The 25,588-nt window shown below is 38.1% G+C and overlaps 1 protein-coding gene across 1 annotated transcript in view; it reads left to right on the forward strand.

Annotated features, from left to right (window-relative positions):
* PDE10A (phosphodiesterase 10A) overlaps positions 1-25,588 on the forward strand; it is a 247,668-nt gene that overhangs the window by 125,391 nt on the left and 96,689 nt on the right. The gene's annotated exons all lie outside the window — the stretch shown is intronic.

Raw genomic sequence — 25,588 nt, forward strand, 5'->3', positions numbered from 1 at the left:
GAAGATGGTATTAAAATTTTTGTCTTTCTACCTTCATTTTATTTTAGCTATTTGTTCATGTTCTGCATTGACTGTAGTAGGAAAAGTAGAAACAGTGTAAATATCCAAAAACAGGTGTTTAATTGGTAGTTTCATGCAAGTGTGGCGAGTTGAAGAACAGTATATATTATCACCTTTTTGCAGGTTAATAATTACATATCAATGCATAGACAAAGAGCTAGTAAAATATGTGTCATTGTGATTGTTTTTGTATTTTTAGGATTTATCGATGTGTTTATATTCTTATATATGTTGCCTTTTTAATAGGAAAGAAATAGAAGAAACATTAAAAGATAGCTTCTCGGGTATTTCTTATATGGAGGATTTTGCCCCAGCTTTCAATAATTCTAATTAAGTTTAAACCAATATTCTCTGCTTGTTTGGATATTTTTCTGTTGTAGGGGATAATAAACATTTAGTCTGTTCTCACTAATCCCTTATTATTAGCTTTTTCCTGCCCCTCCCTGTAGTATGTTATCATTGATCCTTTTGATGGTCACATAAGAAGTTCGTGGCTGAAATGGGGACTAGAAAAGCACACAGCTCAATTTTTGTCTCAGAGTTGTCATTTTAGGTTTACAAATTATTTCATTTTACTCAGATTTACCAAATGTCAACTATGTGTTTAGCATTTCCTAAGCATTGGACATGAATTCAGTTGTAATGGAACTTACTTTCTAAAGGGGGCCCAAAATAGTAAATAATTTGTCTATAATTATTTAAATCAATTATTTAAAATTCTTTTTTCTTGTGATGAGAACTTTTAGGACTTACTCTCTTAGCAGCTTTCAAACATACCACAAAGCAGTATCAACTATAATTATTATGTTGTACATTGCATCCTCAGTACTTATCTTATAACTAGAAATTAGTACCTTTTGACCACCTTCACCCAATTCCCACACCCTGAGTCAATTATAAAAAAGTGCTGAGATTGAAAACTTTTGCTCTAAGATCAGGAACAAGACAAGGGTGCGTACTTTCACTGCTCCTATTCAACATAGTCCTGGACGTCCTAGCCAAAGCAATCGGGCAAGAAAAAGAGATAAAAGACATCAGAACTGGAAAGGAAGAAGTCAGATTATCTCTATTTGCAGATGACATGCTTTTAAATATAGGGAATCCTAAAGACTCCACCAAAAAATTGTTAGGTCTAATGAATGAATTCATTAAAGTTGCAGGACACAAAAATAACGTACAGAAATCAGTTTCTGCACACTGAAAACAAATTATCTGAAAAAGAAATAAAGAAAACAATCCCATTTTTAGTAGCATCAAAAACAGTAAAATATGTAGGAATAAACTTAACCAAGAGGATGAAAGATCTCTACTCTGAAAACTACAAGACATTGATGGAAGGAATCAAAGAAAACACAAATAAATGGAAAAGTGCGATTTTAATGTTGCTGGATTGGAAGAATTAATATTGTTAAAACATCAGTACTACCAAAAGCCATCTATAGATTCAATGCAATCTCTATGAAGATTCCAATGGCAGTTTTTTTTTTTTTACAGAAGTAGAAAAAACAATTCTAAATTTTATATGGAACCACGAAAGACCCAGAATAGCCAAAGCAATCCTGAGAAAGAAGAACAAAGTGGGAGGTATCACACTTCCTAATTTCAAGCTGTGGTAATCAAAACAGTACGGTACTGGCATAAAAACAGACAAATAGATCATTGGAACAGAACTGAGAGCTCAGAAATAAACCCAAGCATATATGGGTAACTAATATTTGACAGCAGAGCCAAGAATACTCAATGGAGAAATGGTGCTGGGAAAATTGGATATTCACATGTAAGAGAATGAAAGTAGACCCCTGTCTTACACCACTCACAAAACTAACTTGAAATGGATTAAAGACTTAAATGTTAAATGTAAGACCTGAAGCCATATAAATCCTCTGACTACATCAAACTAACATCTTCTGCACAGCAAAAGAAACCATCAACAAAGTGTAAAGGCAATCTACAGAAAAATGGATGAAACCATCCATTAGATAAGGGGTTACTATCCAAAATAGAAAAGGAACTCATACAACTCAACAGCAAAAACTCAAATAATGCACCCCCTCCACCCCCCACCCCAAAAGAATGGGCAAAGGGCCTGAATAGACTTTTTTCCAAAGAAGATAGAGGAATGGCCGACAGGTACATGAAAACATGCTCAACATCACAAATCATTACAGAAATGCAAATCTAAACTACAATGAGATAGTCACCTTGTGCACTGTTGGTGGGACTGGAAATTGGTGCAGTCACTATGGAAAACAGTGTGGAGATTCCTCAAAAAATTAAAAATATAGCTGCCATATGATCCAGCAATTCCACTGCTGGGAATACATCCAAAGGAAACGAAAATGCTATGTCAGAGATATCTGCACTCCCATGTTCTTAGTAGCATTATTTGCAATAACCAAGATGTGGAAATAGCCTAAGCATTCATTGACAGATGAATGGCTAAAGAAGATGCGGTATATGTATATACAATGGAATATTATTCAGCTGTAAAAATCCTGCTGCTTGGGACAACAGGAATGGACCTTGAGGGCATTATGCTAAGTGAATTAAGTCAGGCAGAGAAAGACAAATTCTATACGATCTCATTTTTATGTGGAATCTAAAAAAACCCAAACTCATAGAAAAAGAGATCAGATTTGTGGTTATCAGAGGCAGGAGGTGGCAGGAGCGGGAATTGGATGAGGTGGTAAAAAGGTGCAAACTTCCAGTTATAAGATAAATGAGTACTAGGAATGTAGTGTACAACACGATGAGTGTAGTTAACACTGCAGTGTCATATATAGGAAAGTTGTTTAAGAGAGTAGGTCCTAAGAGTTCTCATCACAGGGGAAAAAGAAATTTTTTTTGTATCCATATGAGAGGATGGATGTGAACTAAACTTAGTGTGGTAATCATTTCGTGATAGATGGAAGTCAAACCATTATGCAGTACATCCTAAACTTAGACAGTGCTATCTGTCAATTATATTTCAACAAAACTGAAAAAAATCCAAAAGAAAAAAATGCTAAAAAGGAAGGTCAGTGTTCAGTGAATGCATGTAACAAGAGGATCTTACTTTGTCTGGGGCTGAGAAAGGATTCTCTGAGAGAGGAGAACTTAAGCTGAGGCCTGAAGGATGGGTTTGCTAGCTAGAAGAGAGGAAGAGAGACGGAAGACTCCAAAGGTGGAAGGGCCTTTGTTTGGAGCATTATGGAGGAAGAGGATGCGGATGTGAGCAGAGATTGATCGTGCAGGACCTTTTTATCTTAAGAACAACATGAAGTTATTGAAAGATTTAAAGGAGATTCGAGAAGACATGTTTTGAATGCTTTTCACAATCTGTAGTGTCTTGTTCAGTATGAAAAACACACAGTGAAGTTTCAATCTTTGCCCTATTTTCACATCACCAGAACTCATCAACGCACGCCTTTGATGGTTTGTTGTGTCATTAGTTGATAACTTACTTGCATATATCTTAATGCAGCAGCTCAGTCCTTTGAAATTGAAGCAAAAAGTGTGTATCTCTCTAATGTTGGTGAAACATCAAGGAATAAAGTTTTACTGGGAACTTTTTATAGAACCTTTATGACGTTAATATTTTCAAGTGGAGTAAATAAATGTTCCTTTTGGTTTGGGCACAATTTAAAACCTAATGGTATAACTTGGAATGTATTTGAGGAAAAGTACACACTGAGTGAACAAGAGTCAGGAAGAGAGAAAGCATACATATCACTAATCTGTGTAAATCATGAAACATTATCAAGAATGACTCATAAAGCTCAGAACGTGGAGCAGAGACACAACAAAATAACGACGGTTCTCAAACTTCCAAAACAATTGAACAGGAAATGATAAAAATGATGAAAGGAGTGATTTATCTTAGAGTAATTAGAAACACCAAGAATTTATAATCAACAAAGGAGCCATTCTAAGAATGTTTTAGAAATTGATCTCAGGCTAAGAGTTTTAAAAATCAAGGTTTCTTAGATCAATCATAGTCAAAACTCCTTATTTTGGAATTTGTATGATGTTTTTCGCTTAAAGAGTTTATCTAAAACACATATAAACAATTCTGTTTCTTTTCCTAATTACATACATATGAGAATTGTTTGAGATGGACTTAATAATATTCTTAAAGAATTTTTTTAGATGTCAATGGAGACATTCAGATTTCAATTCCTCATGCTGTTGTTTCTATTCAGCTTTCTGTATATCCTTTTACTGTGGGGCTAAGAAAATTAAGTTCTAGAATAAGTCCTGTTAGAACTTTCTTCATAAACTATTTATGTGAAATTCTAATACAAGGAAAGGAAACTTAGAATATGTTAAATTACTAACAATTCCTAAGATATATGACTTCAGTTCTAAGTTAGAAAGAGAAGTGATGTTAGACACAAAATATTTTTCTTATCACATTTTTCACATTAAAAAGACTTGCTTTTTATATTTTCCCCATACACATTTTAAAATGTAACATGTAGCATATACTTAAATTATTTTTGTTTTAAGAATTGCAAGTCCCTTGCCTAGAACGGTATCCTGTTAAGAAGGATTCTTGCTCTAAACTTTGTTGAATGAAGAAACACAGTTAAGTTAAATACGGACATGCAGAGTTTCAATAAAACTGGGGATTCCTGATATATATCAATCAAAGCTTTATGAAAGGAAATTAGCACCTGGCTAGTAACCATTTATAGAAAGAACGAATGAGTGAATGTAGCAAAGTCTTTCACAGCTCATTAACATGAGTAGGCACATATTGATATCAAAATAGTGAAATAATCTTGAAAAACAGTGGCTACTCTGCTCTCCTTGGAGGCTCCCCCACCGCCTCAACCCCCAAGACACAGCTGGACCTCCTGTCACAGGTTGGATTTCTTGGGAAGCTGGACTCTGAAATGGAGATTAGTGTGGGGGAGGTTTGTCAGGGAATTCTCATGGGATTCACGCCTGTGGAAGGGAAGAGGAAGGGAATGAAAGTGGGAAGGAAAGGAGACTGCTTGGCAGAGGGAGAAGTTAAGCTTTGCATAAATGTAGTTGTGAGGCTGGGGTGGCCCTTCAGGATTATCCTGAGAGGGCTGAGGGGTCTGGACCTTTGTAGCCCACTTTACCGAGGTGGTGGATAGGTGCCCCTGTAAGTGGATGTGCCCTTGAGTGAGGTGTCTTCCTTCAGGTGAGGCGGTCCTGGTGGAGCGCTGGGTTTTGTGCTGGCAGTGTTCCCAGGGAGAATAAATTCTTCATTACCCAGAGGGACCCATATAACACATCACAGCAACCACCACAGGAACAGTAAATAAGGTCAGAATGGTTCAGAATTCACATTTCAGCCAATCCTTAAGAAACTATCGCTTGCTAAGTTTTGGTTTCATTTCAAAAAAAATTTGTGCAATTATCTGAAAAGTCTTTAAAAATACTCCTCCTGTCTCCAACTGCCTATCTTTGTGAGGTCAGGCTTTCTTCATATACTTCACCCAAAATAACATATCACAAAACAATTGAAATGCAGAAGCAAATTAGAAAAACTGGCTTTTTCAATTAAGCCAGACTTTAAAAAGATTCATAAAAATTTAAAATAATGCCCCTTTTCCCAATAATTTTGTTTGTTTGTTTTGGAAAATAGTTATTTTTCATAAAAATATGTGTGTGTGTGCATGCTATATGTAATGGAATTCTTATTCATATTATTTTAAAATTAATAAATACACATTTAAAAATGCCTCAGTTTTTATTTCTATTATAGCAAATATCAATACTTATTTAAATAAAAGCTCTCTGGGGTCTTCATTAAGAGTGCAGAGGAATATGAGATTAAAAAATTTGAGAACTACCTCAATGTAAGAATCTTCCAGATCTCCAATAGCTGGCTTTTAATGAAAGACTAAAATCTTCTAAGAAATTGTGTTCTGAAAGAGAATTGTGAATACTCTACACAAGTACTTTATGCAGGAGAGTTCTTCATAATGTATACATTCATCTCATTTCTTCAATTCTATAATATGGCAGCATCTTAATATTTTCTGATATTGTTGGGCGTGTAAAATATGATATGTTTGTCTTACTGAAAGCTAGGAATTTTCATTAATTAAAAGCCAGTTCAGTATATCATGACATTTTTATTTGCTCACAAATTCATTAACATTTCCATCTTGACTGACACATTTGAATTTGACATGTTAGAAACAAATCTAAAAAGTGTATGTGAATAGGTAAAAGGAGAAGTAACATTTGGAGAAAGTATTGTACTTTTAAAAAGCATATAAGCCCTAACCTTTGTTTTCATAAAACATGAAAAAATCACTATGCAATCACTATCCAATTAGTATCAATCATAGGACTGGAAGTATTGTATATTCATTTACTGCCTTTTTGTGAAAATATACTGGCCTATAAAGTAGTTAATATGCTTCTTATAAGACTTACTCCTATAAATGACCTGCCTCTCATGAAATTGTGGGGGTTTTTTTTCAATTTTTTAAATAGCGGTGAAATACATTTGATATGAAATTAACCATCTTAGTGATTTTCTTTTTTTACATATTGGCACCTGCGCTAACATTTGTTGCCAGTCTTTTTTTTGCCTTCGTCTTCTCTCCAAAGCCCCCCAGTACATAGTTGTATATTCTAGTTGTAGGTCCTTTTGGTTGTGCTATGTGGGACACCGCCCTGGCATGGCCTGATGAGCGGTGCCGAGTCTGCACCCAGGATCCGAACCAGCGAAACCCTGGGCCACCGAAACAGAGCACACGAATTTAACCACTCGGCCACGGGGCCAGCCTCTAAGAAACCACCATTCTACTTTCTATCTTTGTCATTTTGACTACTCTAAGTATCTCATATAAGTAGAATCATGCAATATTTGTCCTTTTGTGCCTGGCTTGTTTAGCTTAGCACAGTGTCCTCAAGGGTTCATTCATGTTGTAACACATCAGAACTGCCTTCCTTTTTAAGGCTGAATAATATTCCCTGTAAGCATTGACCACATCACATTTTGCTTATCCATCCATGAATGGATGAACACTTGGATTGTTAGTTAGAGTAAGGTTACTATGAACATGGGTATACAAATAGATTTCTAGTTTGAAAAGCTGTCACAAACAATTTGGGGCTTTTAAAAAGTGCGTCATGTTTATAATTTAAAATATTCAGGTCCTTTTTCTTTATACACTGAATGATTGGTCTCAAAATAATCTTGCAGCTTAACTGGTACGACAATACTCTCTGAAAATGTTCTGTTGCGTAAGACAGGATGAAGTGAATTATGAAAGCCAAGAGAGTGACATTTTATCATATTTTTGTTTCTTATTTACAGTTTCACCCAGTTTCTTTGGAGGAGATTCCTCCCTTCCATGAGTCAGACAATCTTCTGATAGGTCAGTTTCAACTTTTTCAGTTTCTTCCGACATAAACAGTGCAGCTCTAGGTTGAGAGAAGGAGTTTATTAAGCTTCCCATTTTAAGGACAATGATCAATCCTTAAAAGTAAGAAAATATACTATAAATAAATTTTGTTTTAGGAAAAATAGATAAAATATTAACTTTTAGATAATAATAGTTTTAAATAAAGTGTACTTTTTATATTTCTTACATAGGCACAAAGAAGTCTTGGGGTTTCAAAATATTTGTTGGATGTTAATGAAGTTGCAGATACTTTAACAGATGTAACTAAAGAGAGCAGCTCTTTAAGAGAGCACTATGGAAGTATTGAGAACTTGAGTTCATCCCTGAAAACTCACGTATTTGTACCCTAAACCTACGACCTTAAAAGGTCTTAGAAAATATTAGAATACGAAGGATGCATTCTATGAATTATGAGAACCTCGTAGCTTGTGAAACATCCACTGCAAACTTGTGAGAAAATGAGAAATAGGCAAATCACATCTTAGTATTATTATGAAAATAGTTTTTACCTGTAATCCCCCCAAATTGGTCTCTGGGAGCCCAGAGGTCTCGGAAGCCCATGTTGACAATTGCTGGTGCAGAGTAAAAATGATGAGTTTGAGTGCAAAGTTGGACTTCCAGCTATGGCTGAATGAAGAAAGTAAAGTAGCATATCTTCTGCCCAAAAAGCAATTATAAAGTGGAGAATAATGGACAAAAGCAGTCATTTTAGTGTCTGAATATCAATCAAAGGCACACAACAATCCGAGAGGCATTTATGATCCAGAAGCTGTGAGCTTCAGGTAAGAACTGTGGGCATTTGTGGTGTTATGGCCTGCAGCTGCTTCCATTAGCCCCTGTCCCCTAGATGGTTGGTGCGGAGGTTCTGACAACTTCTCTGCTGCAGTTGAACGAGCTCACTCAACTTGGAGTGGTGGGCAACCCTCTTTCTCTCCATCCAATGGCATTTTGGGGGCCACTGAGTAGGGGAGTGTTGGCCAGTAGCCCGGCTGTACCAGCCTGGGATTTCAGTCAGGGCTGAAGCAAACCTGTTCCTGGCTGAGGACATGCACACGTGTGGTGGAGACTGGAGAAGCTGATTGTAAAATGCAAAGGACCGAGAAGAACCATAATTTTGAAAACGAAGTTCAATATTGAGGACTTGCATTGCTTGATTTCAAACTTTCTATTCAAACACAATATTTCAGACCCTTTGTATTCCTGCCGCAAAGATAGGCATGTAGATCAAGGCAACAGAATTCAGAATCCAGAAACAGATCTCTTCGTGATCAATTGATTTTCAACAAAGGTGGCAAAACAACTCATTGGGAGAAAGGATAGTTGTTATAAACAATTGGATATCCATGTGCAAAAAAAAGTGACTATATACCCTTTCCTTACATCATAAACTAAGATTAATTTAATATGGGTCATATACCTAACTGTAAGAGCTAAAATTCTGAAATTTCTAGTAAAAGATACAAAAAAAAATTCATGATTTTGGGTGGGGCAAGAGTTACTTCGTATAATACCTAAAGCATGATCCATAAAATTTTTAAAAATTAGTAAATTGAACTTTGTTAAAGACTTCTATCCAGTATATATAAAGAATTCTTAAATTCAATAAGAAAATAAACAACCTACATTAGAAACAGGCAACAGATTTTAATCTTCATTATTCCAAAGAAGATATACAAATGACCAATAAAGACTGCTCAGCATCATTAATTACTAGGGAAATGCAATAAAATGCTATTCTGCAGTCACTGAAACAAGTATAATAAAGCAGATAGACAATATCAAGTATTGGTGAGGATGTGGATAAACTAAAACCTTTATGATTTGCTTTTGGGAAAATAAACTGGCATAAGTACTTTGAAAAACAATTTGTTAATTTCTTAAAAGGTTAAACTCACCATCTTACTCATCAGACTTACTCCTAAGAATCTATCTGAGAGAAAGGAAAACATGGCCACACCAAAGATGTGCATACAAGTGTTCACAGGAGCATTACTCAGAATAGCACCGAACTGGAAACAATTAAAATGTCCATGAGCTGTTAAATGGATATAAAAAAAAAGTCGTATATCCACATAATGCAACAAATAAATTGGACAATAAAAAGAAATGATGTACTGATATATGTTCCAACATGGATGAACCTCAGTAACATTTCGCTAAGTGAAAGAAGCCAGATGCAGTCAATTGCATGTTGTATGATTCCATTTATATGCAATGTCCAGAGAGGCAAATCTGTGAAGACGGAAAGCACATCACTGAGGTGGTTGGGGTATGGGTGGGAGCAGGGATTAAATGTAAATGGGCATAAGGCAGCTTTCTGGGGTGATGGGAGCGTTCTAAACTGGATAGTTGTGATGGTTTCACACCTCTGTAAATTTACTGAAATCATTGAATTGTGTACTTACCATGGGTGAATTTTATGGTATATAAATTAGACTTCAGTAAAGCTGTTAGTGAAAAAAATATTGCAGCACATCTCTTAGAGTGGCTAAAATTTGACACACTGGCCATACCAAGTGTTGCAGAGGATGTGGAGGAACTGGACTCTCCCACAGGCCCTGAGGGAACGTAGAACAGTATGACCACTTTGGAGAACAGCTTGGCAGCTTCCTGAAAGTTAGACATACTTCGGTCATATGACCCAGCCATGCTCCTCCTAGGTATTTACCGAAGACAAAGGAGAGTCTCTATCTGTGCAAAACCTCGTACGTGGATGGTCATTCTATCCTTGTTTATAATAGCCCTAAACTGGAAACAGCTCATGACCATCAAGAAGTGAGTGGATAAGCAAACGGTGGTAATAATTTTCCTGCAATAAAAAGAATAAGTTATTGACACAGGTAACGTTGTGGAAAAATCTCAAAATGATTATGCTGAGTCAAAGAGGCTAGATAAAAAACAGGGCTGTACACGATACTGTTCTATTTATATAAAACTCTACAAAATGCAGTTATCCACAATGACAACAGCAGATCAGTGGCTACTTGGAGATGGGGTTTGGGAAAGATTACAAAGGGTTCGTGGGAACCTTTGGGGTGATTTATGTCTTAATTATTTACTTGTGGCGTTGGCTTCATGTGTTTGTGCATATGTCCAAACTTATCTATTTGTTCATTGTAAATAAGTGCAGCTTAGTGTGTGTCAATTATATGTTAATAAAACTTTTAAAAAATATAAGTAATGGCCTTTTTAAATACTACTTTCTAATTTGAGAAAGATCTCTTCCTTGCTTCTAGGCTTTATATAGATGTAGTCTTTGAAATAATTATTCCAGTGGTTGGTTTTAATATATATCTTCTTTTTTGAGGTGGTTTATTTGCACTAAAGGAAACATTGTTTCATCTTAGATGACATTTTGCGCATAGCCCAGAATTTGTTGATGAGATAATTCTCAAATTTGTGTAAGATTTTCAAAGCATTTTTTTAAGGGACCAAAAGAATTTAAAATATTTGTAGTACCCTAGAAGACCCTAAAATAATAGGACCTATTAGTAGAACTTGCTAGTTCCCTAGAAATATGTAATTAAATGTTTAACTGAAAAGAGAAGTAGGAAGGAAAAAGAAAAAAGCAACTGAAAATCATTCAACTGTGATTATATACTTCTTGAGCGTCATTATTTTCTTTTTCATGGTATTACATCTCAATCCAAAATGTCCTCGAGGTTAACCGTTTCCTACAGAAATTTTGTTCCATGAACAGTATTGGCTGTTTTTGTATGTTGCTTTCACTATAGGATTGGAAGCCTAATGGTCAGAAACCCACTTAAGCAGTGAGATGACCCCACACAGGGAATAGATTGGGAGCATTCCTCCTCCACACTGGTTGGGTTGAAAAGACACGTGCTGGGGCCTCAGCAGTCCAGTCAGTGACAGGGATCAGGGCAGATCTGGCAGGAGATGGATGGAACCCTACTAAGTGCAGAATGTCCTGAATAGACATGTTGAACGTGGGCTCGGTATAGGGGGACACTGATGCCTGTAGTGTCTGTCTTCCAGTGGATCGTAATAGTAGGAATCTAACGACTCGTGCATATAAGGGGGAAGTGGACATTAATTTACAAATTCTGTGTCAAGTCAGTTTTAATCCTTAGCACATTCGTAAGGGATCAGAAGTCAGGAAGCTTTGGCTATCAGTTTCCAACATCCTTCCTCTTCCCACTGTACCACTGTGCCTTCTCAGTGAAGGAAGCGGAGGCATTGGCGTCCAGGGGAACCCGTCTATCCAAGCAGAGCAGCTTGCCTCTGCTGCAGGAACCACATGAGCAGGATCCAGTCTCTCTGCAAACCTCCAGCCCAGACTGGGAGCCTGTGAGAGTTCCTCCTCTGCCTGCCTGGGCTCTAGCCAAGCACTTGGAGATGTGGGACAAAATTTCAACCCTAGCATGAGACGGAAATGCTAGCTAGGGAAACAGAGAGAAAGTTATAAGGCAGTAGGGGTAGCAGATGGTTTCAGCCAACCAGACTCATCTCAGGAGCACCAAAGGGTGATCAGCAGCAGCATAGATTCTTGACCTCTGCTCCCGAAGGAGCGAAGGCTGCTGGTAGCCCCTGAACGGATGATCACTGGTTAGAAAAAATCAGAATGGAGGCTCAGCTTCCGGGACTAAGGCACCAGACAGTGCTACAACTTTTTCCTTTGAGGGAACATTCAGTATTTGTAAGGTAGGGAAAACATTGAAGTCATTCATACCAGACTATTTGTCACGGCATCACTTGTAGAGAGAAAAGACTGAAATCAACCTGTGTCCATCAATAGGGAATATTGAGTAAACTGTGGTCCAGTTATTTATGGAATGTTGTGCATGTGTTGGAAAGATGGAGTTCAGTCTCTTGTCTGGAGGGAATCCAGGACGTTCTAAGTGACAAATGTAAGCTGTAGTGTAGTGTGTATAGCTGAATGCCATTTTAGCGGGAAAAAACAAGCATACTTATATGGTATGATTATGTTTGCATGAAAATTAAAAAACAGCTAGAAGAGGATGCTTCCTGGAGCGTTAGCGTCGGCTACCATGAGGGAGGTTGGGAAGTGGGAGCAGTAAGATTAATCCTGTTCTCACCATATATTTTGGTATTTGTTTATTGGCTGTAATGCTTGTTACTTTTAGAATATTTGAAGAAGAACTTTATAAAAGAATTTTTTTAGAGTTCAGAATTTAAAATGGTTTTTATATCAGCCAACTTTTGAATGGAACCAATTAGAAAATCAAGCTGGAGTTCATGTAACTCCTCTGAAATCATATGCAGAATTTGCGAACGTACCATCATTTTCCTCAGAGAAGGTCCCTGCTTTTCCTTAAAGGACTTTAGGCCTCCCAGATAGTTATAAATATTTCTTAGAGAAGATGTGAGCTGAATCCTTTCGCGAACCTACGTTGTAAGACTTGGGTTTAGAGCATGACACTGTAGGTGTGATGGGGAGGAGAGGTGAGGTTGGCTGTGCCCAGCCTGGGTCAGAGTCCCTCCAGGTGTTCACAGCCTGGCTCCCATCCAGCTCCGTCCTTGGTTTTCCAGGGGACCCACCTAGTTCTCTCAGTGTGTCTGTACCTGTCCCCAGTCCATATGAGTATATTGACTGTGGGGAGAACACCTGTGCTTGTCCTGTGGGGAGAGCAGAGGTTTTGATCCCTTCAGAGGCTCTCTCTGATGGCTGCAGAGTCAGGGGACTGTGTTCTTGCACAGGGAGGTTTTATCCTGTCCTTGAACAGCTGGCTTCTTTGATTTCTTTGCAGACGTTAGATCCTTGGGTCTCCAGTCTTGTACTTCAAAACTGAACCATCTGTGACTGCAGCCCTGCTGGAACCCCTGTCCCTTCGCTTCTTCAAATCCCTGAAATGACATTGCCTTTTATCTGGAGCTCCCACCATCCTTACCCTTTTAACACTCGTGCTCCCTCCATTATCTCCTTGGATGTGAACCTCTTTTGGTCCCTGAATACTGTCTGTAAACTGGACTACATCTCCCGTTTTTATGGTCAGACTGGGTTTGGGAAGGGCAACTGCACTCCTGCCCAGGTTTCTCCGTAGCCCAAGGAAGTTGCTTTTTGCCACCCCTCTGCACGGGGTTCCCACACACCAAGGGGTAAGTGCAGGTGTCGGGAATGTCCTAGTCACTTGCCAGGAGCAAGGCTTATGTGGCAGTGCGAACACATAGCCAAGGAGTATGGTGACCCAGGTGACAGTCTGGACCAGCAGTAATAGGAGAGAGTCTAGTATTGATAGATTAATTTTATTCAACAAATAAGTGAGGAGCAACTAGCCCATGTCTAAGCAGGAAGCCAGACACGGGAGGTGGAGCACTGAACAATAGATGCAGCCATTTGTCTTGCACAGCTTAATTTATTTTAGCCGAGAAAGAGATTCTTTAAGATGTAGACAGATGGAGCAATGGGGAGCAAGGAGGGGCATCATGTGGAACTCTGGGTGGGCACTGGGCTCAGGCTGGTTTTTCAGTGGGTTGTCAGGTTTCGGTTTCATGAGATTGGATGACATGTTCTCTGAGGTATCCTTTAGCCCTGAAATTTTACATTTTGTGGATTAAAATTTTTAAATGGAAAATTTCCACCTGTATATAAGATATTATTAATTTAAACCAAACGTCCTGATAAGAAAAGGCTGTGCCTTTAAAACATTTAAAAAAGCAACAGTGATGTCAATTGAAACCAGTGGTCTAGGACTTAAATTTATTACCATGAATGATATACACAGATATACATAGGCGCGCATGCAAGATTGTTTCTTTTGGCATCGTGTGTGATACTGGAACCTTTCCGAGTGTGCATGTGTGTGTGTGTGTGTGTGATAAATCAAATAATATAATTTGGTCAATGGAATATTACATAGTATACGTACAACATAGCATAATTTATGTAATGTAGCTGTGTCGGATAATCATAGAACAGTTATGTTACACCTGTATTTACTCATATATAAAGATGTTAATAAATGTTTAGTTTATAAGGAGCAACTTGATTATAGTTTGTATATAATGACGCTCTTTTATGAAATGAGAATTATGTTTACATACATATTTAGTCTTAGAAAAAAATATAGAAGGAGAGAGACACCTAAAATTTCAAGGATGTTTAACACTGATTTTTGTATGGTATTGAATGATTTAAAGTTGTTTGCATTTATTTATATTTTCTAGTTTTTCTACCCTTTACATGCTTATATAATAAAAACAAAATGATAAAAGTTCACATTTATGAACATGACTGAAAGCATTTAGAATATTATGGCTTGATTTCTTCAGATATTTGCAATGTATTCTTCACAGTTTTATAGATAGAAAAATCGTCTATTTGCCCAGAAAAGGTTGTTTGAACCATTTCAAATAGATGTTGAACTTATTGGACTATAGAAACATAATTTTCCTCGTTAACTTTTTCTTTTACTTTAATTTATGTTATGTTTTCTTTTGTTGTATTTCTTATTTTCAGAAATAATTTATGTGCGTGGACCTTTTTGCTATGAACGTTCAAGTCACTGAATCTCTTAGCATTATTGTGACAGATCTATAAGGAAATATAATTTATTTTTACAAGGATTATAAAAGTAAAAATAGTTTAAACAACTTTTGAAACTTTTTACCCCACACATATTGGGTTGACGAGGCAGAAATGATCAAAGAAAGGCTATGTCTGGGGAAGGAGAACATTTGTCACTCTGGAGAGCACCTGAGACAACTGGGCCACGTACGAGCAGAAACAGTTGGGTTGGGAGAGTTCCTGGTTTCTTGCCTTAAATGTGTTTGAAGGGTGCATCTTGACCTTGCTAACAATTGCTCATGGATTTTCCACTGCCATTGCCGTTACAATGATGGTCTATGTTTGGAAGACTTTGTGCTTCCACGGTCTAGTAACCAGGTGTTTCTCCATTGTCCTTTTGTCCTGCAAACCACTGTGGGCCATAGAGTTCTCTTCGTGCATTCATTCAGTAGTCATTTTCAAGCATCTGCTGTCACCTGGGAGATGGGATGATGCCCCAGGGATGCTCATGTGCCACCGTATCTTTTAAGAAGCCTTGGATGCTATAGGTCACTCTAGAGTAACATAAGATAGACAGAAACTGTCTAAATTGCCATTTCAAGTAAATTGAGATATATGAGATATTTTCCTTTTGTTAAAAGCATAGTTTAGTCCACTGATCTATATTTAATTTCTTCTATTTGCCTAAGGATTTAACGGTTGAAGATCGCTGGAAGATTCAAAAGAAATAGTGAATAAATATTGAATAAATTTTCATAATTATCAGCAGCAAATTTATTTACCCTATTTATACCCATAGATAGATATGATCAAGTAGTTATTATATAGCCAATCATTCTTTTAACAGATATTTACTGAACTGTCTACTTTGCATCAGAAACAGTTCTAGACACTCAAGATAGAGAATTCCACATGGGACATTTTCACCCTCCTTGGACTTCCACAGTAGTGTGGGTGGAGGGAAGACAGACAAAAACATAATAAATTAGCACATTATATATCATGTTTGAGGTTATAAGTAGCGTGGAAGAAACAAAAGCCAGCGTAAAGGACAGATGAGAAGTAGGGAGAGGATGCTGTGATTTTTGACGGGCATTCACAGGCATAGAGCTCACATAGATTAAGATGGAACTACTTAGGCAGTTGACACTTCTGTATATAGGAAATCCCAGTGAAGATTATTTTAGAACTAAAATAGAAACACATTTAAGTATGTGCGATAAGAAATGAAAAAGGGAAAATGCTAAAATTTTAACCCAAGGGAAACATTTAGGGAGTTGAAACTTGTGCACCCAGAATTTATGGAAATCGTGTTGTAAATCCAGCCTGAGGATTTAAAACCTGGTTATCTAGGCCAGGTGCCTCATACCTGAAGTCACATGTACTTACTTTATTTGCATATATTTCATCTTGAAGATTATTCTCAGACCTATGATTGGGAATCTTCTTTTTTCTTTTTAATCATGGCATAAAATGAAAAGGAAAGTAACAGGAGATAGAATCACATCGACAGTGGTTTTTGTACTGCCTTCCAGAAATATTTGAATTACATGTATTTTAACAATTTAAATCTATAGTAAAATAACAGGAATACTTAAATCTTCCAAATTTTAATCTGCTGGAGACCACCAAGAGATTAACTTTGTGCTGCTGGTTCAACTCATTTTTATGCAGGACTCGGATAAAACTTGTAGTGACCCATCTGTATATTTGTCGGAACTTCTTATAAATGTGTCAGATTAGTGAAGTTTTCGCTCTGCTCTCGTCTTTTTGAAGAAAGTTAGTTCCGTGCATATTTAATCACAAGAACATATGCAAGAGTTGGCTTACTGTGTATCTGGATGCTTCTTATTGTCGGAATTTGTATTTATATTTGTCATGTGTTTAGTGATTCAACTTTGAAAGAAAAATTTGTAAATATTATCTCTTTTAAGCTTCTGAGTCATTTTAATCAAGAGTCTTTTGAATTTGTAAGGCAGTACATAAAACAAACAAAAGAATGACAAACCTCCCAGAGCAGTATTTTATCTTTTGTATCTTGTTACCTACGTGAACCATTATGGGTTCCCCCCAAAATTTCCAGAAATAAATCTGATTCTGAGATTGATGTAAGACTACACATGTTCTCCATAACATCTGTTTCAAAATTTTGTGTTATTCAAACAGCTTCTTCATTCTCTTTGTTGCCTTTATATAATGAGTTTTGCAATAATTTTTAAATTTGATAGCAAATTTTTACTAATAAAACACATATCAGTTATGGTTTGGTTATAAATAATAGAAACCAATCTAAGCTAGTTTAAACATAAAGAAATGTATTGGGTGACTTACAAATCATTGGAAGGGCTAGAGCAGTCAACTCCAGGTGGAATGACCAAAAAAACTTTCAGGCTGCAGAATTTCCCTTTCATGGCTGGGACCGGTAAAGCTGCTCCCTTGGCTCCAGGATGCCCAGGGAGGCAGGAATCTGGCGGCTGTAGATCCGTTCTATCTCTGCTTTGATGCTCCCCAGAAAAAGAAACCTCACACCCTACCTTTCCTCCCACTTAACTCAGTTCTGAACTCAATCTCACATTGTAGTATGTCTGATTCAGTGCAAGGAAATCTGACAATGTAGTTTTTAGCTTCCAGCTGGTGCAGAACCAGAAGGAGGTCTCAAAGGAGGTTGCAAATGATATTGAAGGAATTACTATGTCTCCGGTTAGATTTTTCTTAATGTATTTAATCTGTTGGGTTATTCTGTATAAGATTTTATTTGGAAATTTAAAAAATTGCCCAGTTGGAAAAAGTTTGAAAAGTACTGATGAAACTCCAAAATGTAGCTCTCGATATTCAGTATCCGAAAGTGTAGATCTTCTGATAACAAGTGAATGGGTCTGCCTGTCTATAAGCAGGTTGATTTGAAACCCAAAACCCTGCTGTCGGGGCTCCATCCTTGCTCCGGAACCATAGCCAATTTGTTTAGAGACCTCAAGTTTATTGGCCCAGGATCTTAGTAGAGATGAAGAATATTCCATCATTTATCTCAGATATATAATGCTGTAGTTTATTTTTAAATCCTAGATATTTAATACTATAGCTATGTTTGGTTAATTTTTTATAGTGTTAGTAGAAAGACATGATACTGTTCATCTATACGGCATTTTAGTTTAAGGGTATGACCTCTTGTCTCTGTTTAGTGGTTATCTTCCGAAATTTTTCAAAATAATATTCCAAAAAATTGTTTCTCCTTGGGCTATATGCATTCTACCAATCTCTACTTGGTAGGATTCTGGAATTATTCTGCTATCAGTTGTTTTATCAATTTCCAGAGAACCACAGACACAATGTTTTTGAATTCAGCAGTCTTTTGCAAATAGGTGTTTAATTCACTTTTATAATTGATTATAACTAATGGATACGAAAGAATAATGAATTTCGTGACAATATTTTAGCCTTTTTTTGTGAAAGTGCACCAGCAAGATGGACTTGGATGTGCAAAAGAACATGTAATTTTATCTTCTTTATCTGAGCTCATCCTGCTCATGGATTGCATTTCGTATTGAGAGAAGAAGATATAGAATCTTAGCAATTAAGGGTCTCAGTTACTTCTACTTTAAAATTTACTTTCTTGGCATGAATTTGGTCTCTTTTGGATGCTTGATATTTTGCATACTTATTTGTAGATAAATACCTAGGACAAGGATTTCTGAAGGTGCCAAACTATTTTCCAAAGTGACTGTGTAAGAGTTCCCATCTTCCCCAGCTTCTTCCTAACCCTCCTTTCTTCATCCTACAGTTGGGCACGTAGGGAAGATTAGCAAACATCATGGTATTGATGGTGAACAGCCTTTGGCTTTTTAACACCCATCCTCTGGGTTTCTTTGTTTTATTCCTTTGGGTGGTACCCATAATAAATAGAAATGTTCAATATGTTCAATAAAAATGTACATATTCTGAGATAATAAGTAATTCTCTGACCTAAGCATACTTCACGCAGGGCCGTCCTCACTCCCCTGTGGTCAGCTGTGTCCTCCCCTGCTAAGACCCCCTTGCTCCCATTGGCCTGAGCAGACTGTGTTCCTGAGGCTTTTTTCCTTTGTTGGTCTGTTAGCTGGTCTGGAGCAGAAAGAGAACCACTCACAATCTTCACCTTCCTGCATACGTTAAGGATTTTTTTTTTTTAAATAAAGGCAGCTCTTTAGAAGTCTCATTGTTTTCAGCGTACACAGAAACTAACTAGAGAGCCAGTGTTCTAAATGTCCTCTATCTACCACACTTGACATGCTGCAGAATCAGTGGAGGGAACATGAAGCAACTTCATAGAAAAATAATAAAGCCTTTAATTTCTCCTTTGAGCAGTTTTGGAGCAGAAGTTCAAAGACGTACAAATTAAGTTAGTAGTAATTAGGTTCTATCAGACACAACAGGAAGAAAAACACATTTTCAAAAGTGAAGTGAAAGATTTGCAGACAACCAGAAACTTGTGCAATACATTTTCCAACTCATTTATTATTAGTACTGTGACTGCGATTCAAAATGATACGATTGAGGCAGTGAAACTTAAACCTTTTGTCTGAGTTCTTAGTGTTTATCGTCTGTTTGGTGCCAAGATCATCTGCTATTTTCAGTTTTGAGTTAGGGTCTCTGATAGCCAAATTTCAAGGAACGTTGTGTGCTTCAGAGAATCTTGGGAATCTGGAGGTGAACAATACATTCTGGATTTTTTTTTTGCATCCTCAGAAAACTCCCAGACCATATTGACTTTGATGCCCTTCTCTGTTTATCAGTTTTATGAATAGGATAGGAAAGCTTTGGAATTCTCCTTTCCCCACATCCAAAATGTTGGAGTGAAAATAAAAAATACTAAACAGATATATATGTATTTTTTGTGTGTGAGGAAGATTAGCCTTGAGCTAACATCTGCTGCCAGTCCTCCTTTTTTTCCTGAGGAAGACTGGCCCTGAGCTAACATCCATGCCCATCTTCCTCTACTTTATATGTGAGACGCCTGCCACAGCATGGCTTGATAAGCAGTGCATCGGTACGCACCTAGGATTTGAACTGGTGAACCCTGGGCCACCAAAGCAGAACGTGTGAACTTAACCACTGCGCCACCAGGCAGGCCCCTTAAAGATATTTTTTTAAAGGCACAAAACGTTTTAAGAGTTTTAGGAAGGCTCAGTAATTTTTTATTCATAATAAATTCTAAAGTTTCTCAGCTGTTTCTGAATATCACTTGAAACTATGAATTTTGGAAGACTGTTGAATATGTAATTTCCCCTGTTCAGACGGTGACTACTTCCTCAAATGTTGACAGTTTACATTTAATTAGTTCAGTTTCTTCTGTCGGAAGGATAGAATTGTTTATGTATTTCAACAGCTTGTCTAGTATCAACTGAGAAATCAAGATCAACTCAAGAAAATAATTCCTTGTATTAGCCTGTCTAGGATAGATGTTGCTCAGGTTTCTGAAGGGGAACTTTAAAGTTAGTTACATTTGCTCCTGAGCACGATGCCAATCCAGAAAATGATTAGGACATACAGAGATTACACTCACAGAGTCAACACAATTCTAGGTCATGTAAAAGTTACTAAGTTCAATAATTTACCATATGGAAAAGAAGAAAAATGTATTAAGTGATTGTATTATGATACCTTTCTTGAACTTTCCTTCTACGGCCTTGATAAGTGAAAGTCCCTGAAATGTGCTATTTTCTGTTAACTCCAAGAGAGAAACTAAATCGTCTTATTATACAGTACTTATCTATTATACATGTTCATAATTCTTGTGTCTGCAAAATAAAATATAAGGAAGAAATTTTGTAAATTATTACATTTTTATATGTATCAATGAACACCTGCAATTCACACTATGCCTTTTTACGCCATCACTTTTCATTTATAGAACTGGAAAGCTTCATGGGCTCTCACTAGAAATGGTCTCATTCTGTTCATATAGAATTAAGTCCAGAGGAATAGACCATAAGTAGTATGTGCTAGAAAATGTCATTCTACAAGTTACTGAAAAATCAATGTAATCTTTCAGGGAAAAAATAATAGCTTTTCGTGTGTTATGACAGCTTGTGAATATATATATCCTTTCCCCCTCTTTTTTTTCTGACCAAGCATATCCCAAGTATGTAGTTCCTTATACCTTCCAGTTATTGAGTGATTTGTGGTTTATTTCGTGTTTCCTCATCAGTAACTCTGCAAAGTAGAGGGTGTGTTGGCAGAAACAAATTAACTTGGTACTGCATTCTTGATTACACGGCTCATGTTCTTCCATAAATGCCTAGCTTTTAATGTTAGAAAATTCAAGAAAGAAAACAAAAACGAAGTGATTTGGGAAGTGTATTTAATAGTTAGGCTGAGAGATTTTCAACCACTGGCAGAAGTAATAATCTTCTAGTGTTTTACCACTCTGCTGCTGTCTGAAGAAAAAAATACTGTGTGCAAAAGCATCATCATCTATTTTTTAGTCATTCAAGAATCATTTTTTGGAATGCCATTTTTTTTCAGTAATGTAAATGAAATAGTAGATGTGGTCTTTTGTCTCCAAGAACTTCTATCCAGGTAAGAGGTCATTCACATGAATCTAGTTATTGACAGAAGGCAGACTATAACTAATGCCCAGTTGAATGGGGAGAAACAAAACTGAAATTTATTGAGCGTCCACTCTGTGCAAGTACTTTGTGTACATTAACTCAGTGAGTTAATCCTAACACCGTCTGCCATGACCTCATTTTACGAATATGAGGTCACCAAGTTTGGAAAGGTCGAGAAACCCATGCGTGGCTTCTAAGCGAAGCTGAGATTTGAAAACAGATCTGGTCGGACTCCAGGCCCATCTTCTTTTTTTCCGTAGCACTCTGCTTTCCTAACAGCAAAGGAGTGCCTAAGAATTCTGAGGAAAGAGAGATAGCGGACCTGTTGCTTTCCAGAGGGCCTCTTGGACAAAACACACATTGAGCTGAGTCTTGAAAAACTTCAGGATTTGGAAAGGAGGAGGAGCTAACTTCGGCAAGAGCAGCTGGCACACTTGTGTCTCAGGGTCTTTGCTCAGGCGGCTCCCTCTGCTGGAATGTGCTTCCCTTAGGAAGTGGCTATTACAGTTCAGCTTCTCCAGGGGACCTACACTAACCACACTTTTAACCTGTTGCCTGTCCCCAACCTCTTCCCCCACTGCTTTCTGATCCTTCTTAACCTGCTCTACTGTGTTTCCCATCTCAAAGCACTTCCCGCTGCCAACTTGCTGCATAACTTAGTTATTTGTCATGGTTATGGACCGTCTCCTGCCTTTAGAATAAAGCCTCCTGAGGGTAGGGATTATCATCCTTTTTTGTTCTCTGATATATTATAAGCATCTACAGAGGTGTCAGGCGCTTCGTGCTCAATAAACGTTTGTTGTTTGGAGGTATGACGATTTTGAGTCAAATGAGCAAAATGTATTGGGGGTTCTGCTGTTGTGAACATTTTTGTTGCAATTGGACGCTCATGAATGATTCAAAATCTGGCATCCAAGGCAATTTTCCTCCTTTTCCACGATCCCTTCCCCTTTCGTTTTAAAGCGAGCTTTGTTGCTGAACCATGGGAAATGCCAATCCAGCAGTTGCGTCATGAGTGCGTTTTGAGAGTGTACAGACGTGGTCCAGAATCATGGGTCTCTAGAAGGAAGCCTCCTAAGTCATGAGTTTTCTTTTTTGTGTGTGAGGAAGACTGGCCCTGAGCTAACGTCTGTTGCCAATTTTCTTTTTGCTTGAGGAAGACAGTCGCTGAGCTAACATCTATACCAATCTTCCTCTCTTTTGTTTGTGGGATGCCACCACAGCGTGGCTTGATGAGCAGTGCGTAGGTCCTCACTGGGGATCTGAACCTGCGCACCCCTGGGTCACCAAAGCAGGGTTCACGAAGTTAACCACTATGCCACCAGGCCGGCCCCTAAGTTCTGGGTTCTTAACCTGGAATTCTTAGATGATGTTTTTCAGAATCAAATTACGTTGTCAAGATGTTGTTTCAGTTCAGACTGATAAGGTGGCAAAATAAGTCAGACACTTTGCCCAAAGTAATATGGCAAATGAGTGCAGATCTGGTCTTTAAACCGTAGTCCATTTTGCCTCTTGTATGCCCTTCTATAGTGCCCCTCCACTGCAGAGAGAAATTAAATGAACTATCTTCGACATGCTTAAATTTCCCTTGGGCAATAGAGTTCAAATAAATGAAAGTTCCTAATATAGGAAATAGGCAGCAGAGTTCCCTTCTCCTAGCAAATTTCACTGTGTTCATTAATTTCCTCAGCTAAAATGCCATGTGGCTTACATATAATAGACTTGACATTCATTTAACAAAAATTGTGGGGCCGGCCCCGCGGCCGAGTGGTTAAGATCGTGCACTCCGCTGCGGCGGCCCAGGGCTCGGATCCTGGGTGCGGACATGGCACTGCTTGTCAGGTCACGTTGAGGCGGCGTCCCACATCCCACAACTAGAAGGACCCACAACTAAGGTATACAACTATGTACGGGGGAGGCGGGGTTGGGGAGATAAAGCAGGAAAAAAAAAAAAAAGATTGGCAACAGTTGTTAGCTCAGGTGCCAATCTTTAGGAAAAAAAATTGCTTGACTTTCATGTTGGAGGAAGAGAGAGCGTACATTTCTGAATCAGCATGCACAGTGAGAAATCCAGAAATCAGCTCTAGGTAAAATTTTTCTTTCAAATACATCAAGCTGCCCATAGAGTGAAAAATAGTTGATTTTTATACATATGTACTATAGAGTATCTCATGCACACTCAAGTTTGAGAAGTACCAAGCAAAACTAAAGTGACATTTATTGGGGCCAGCCTACTGGCATAGTGGTTAAGTTCATGCCCTGTGCTTCAGCGGCTGGGGGTTCACAGGTTCAGATCCTGGGCATGGACCTAGCACTGCTCATGAAGCCATGCTGTGGCAGTGTCCCACTTAAAGGAGAGGAAGATTGGCACAGATGTTAGCTCACTGCAAATCTTCCTTAAGCAAAAAGAGGAAGATTGGCAACAATGTTTGCTCAGGGCCAATCTTCCTCACCAAAAAAAAAAAGAAAAGGTAACATTTATTTACAGATGTCTGGACATACACACTATTCTTCCCTTGAACTAACTTTCAGAACTTAGTGATGTCTGCTGGATAGTGGAAGGTTCCAGTGTTACGGCTTGGCAACTCCATGCCGTCCTAGTAGAAAACCTGTTTGTACAACTGCTACTTTTCATCAAGTGCCTTTTAATCCGCTTCGACTTTTGAAACGATGTTCATTGATTTCTTAGATAAAAACTTAAGAAAATTAAAAACCTATATAAGCCTTTGTAAGTTTAGAAGCTGTTCGTAAATTTGTTCTAATGATTATATCAGAGACCCATCTTCAGAGAGGTTCAGGAGAAGGCAAGGGGTCAGGAAGTGAAGAGCAGAGGAAAAATTTCTGCAATGTGACGTCATTATAGAAGATAAAATCAATGTTTTTCCTACAACATGCTTGCATTCTTAGGGCAATCAGATGCAATACTCAAGCCATTTTGCAACAATTGCAAGAAAATATGTAAGCAAGTGTGTATTAATACAATAATCCAAAAATTAGGTACTGTTTATTGAATACCTGCTATCTGATCATCTCAAGCTTGGTAATTTTTAAAAGGCTCCCAGGCAAAGTCAGTGTGCAACCAGTGTTGAAATCTGGTTTCCTTTAGGTTCTGAAGCATCTAAGGGGCATGATAGATAGACTGTTTTTGAAAGACAGACTTGGTGGGTGAGAGAGAGAGAGTGTGTGTGTGTGTGTGTGTAGGCATGATGGGCAGATACTGGATTCAGGGACCAGCTTGGAGGCTACTGCTTGGTAAATGACTTGGGACTTGTCTTGGTGTTATCTGTGGAAATGGGTGGTAAGCAGTAAATCAGAGAAAGATTAGAAAAAGGAGGAAACAACAGGACTCAGCAGTTCAGTTAATAAGGATGTTGAAGGAGAAAGGATCCCCACAACCTTGTGTGAACCCACGGGACATGTTTTTGTCAGTGTCAAGAGAAAGTAGGCCATGCTTTGGAGGAACACGGAATACGTTAGATTGGGGGCATGTTAAGTGTGCACTAATGGTGGTAGTTAGGGTTTGATTGCTAAATGAGACACAAGACAGCAACAGCATTCAATTAAAGGCTGCCTCCCACTGAGGGGTCTGGCGAGGCTGGCTCCAGTCTCTCTTCCTTGGTAAGGGCCACATAAATGCACTTTCTCTGGGTCAGAACCAGTGACCTGGGCGTGGGACACTCAGAACCGGTGGTCCTACAGTGGAGTCTTGGCTAGTTTGTTGCTTGTACCATGTCGGTCACTCAGGCATATTCTTGCCATGTAGCCAGCCCCAAGGGGAGAGCCCTTCAGAGGGTCTCACCTAGACTAGGTGCATTCCATCAGTTCACTTGACCAATGAACAATGCTGACAGGCTGGTCCAAACTGCCTCTCGGCTCCTGGGACCCATGGTCCAAAGCAGCACTCCTAATAGATGTGTTTCATGCCTTGACCAGGGTCCCACAGGTTCATGTCTTATTCCAGCCAATTAGAAATGCTGAAATTAACCCTCACAGCACAAGTGTTAATGGTCATTTGAGATCTTCCTGTGAGTTGTGTCATTGAGAATGTTGCAAATGTTACAAAGCCTTTTCTAAATACA

This window comes from Equus quagga, chromosome 8 (genome assembly GCF_021613505.1).
Source record: "Equus quagga isolate Etosha38 chromosome 8, UCLA_HA_Equagga_1.0, whole genome shotgun sequence".
Lineage (NCBI taxonomy): Eukaryota > Metazoa > Chordata > Mammalia > Perissodactyla > Equidae > Equus > Equus quagga.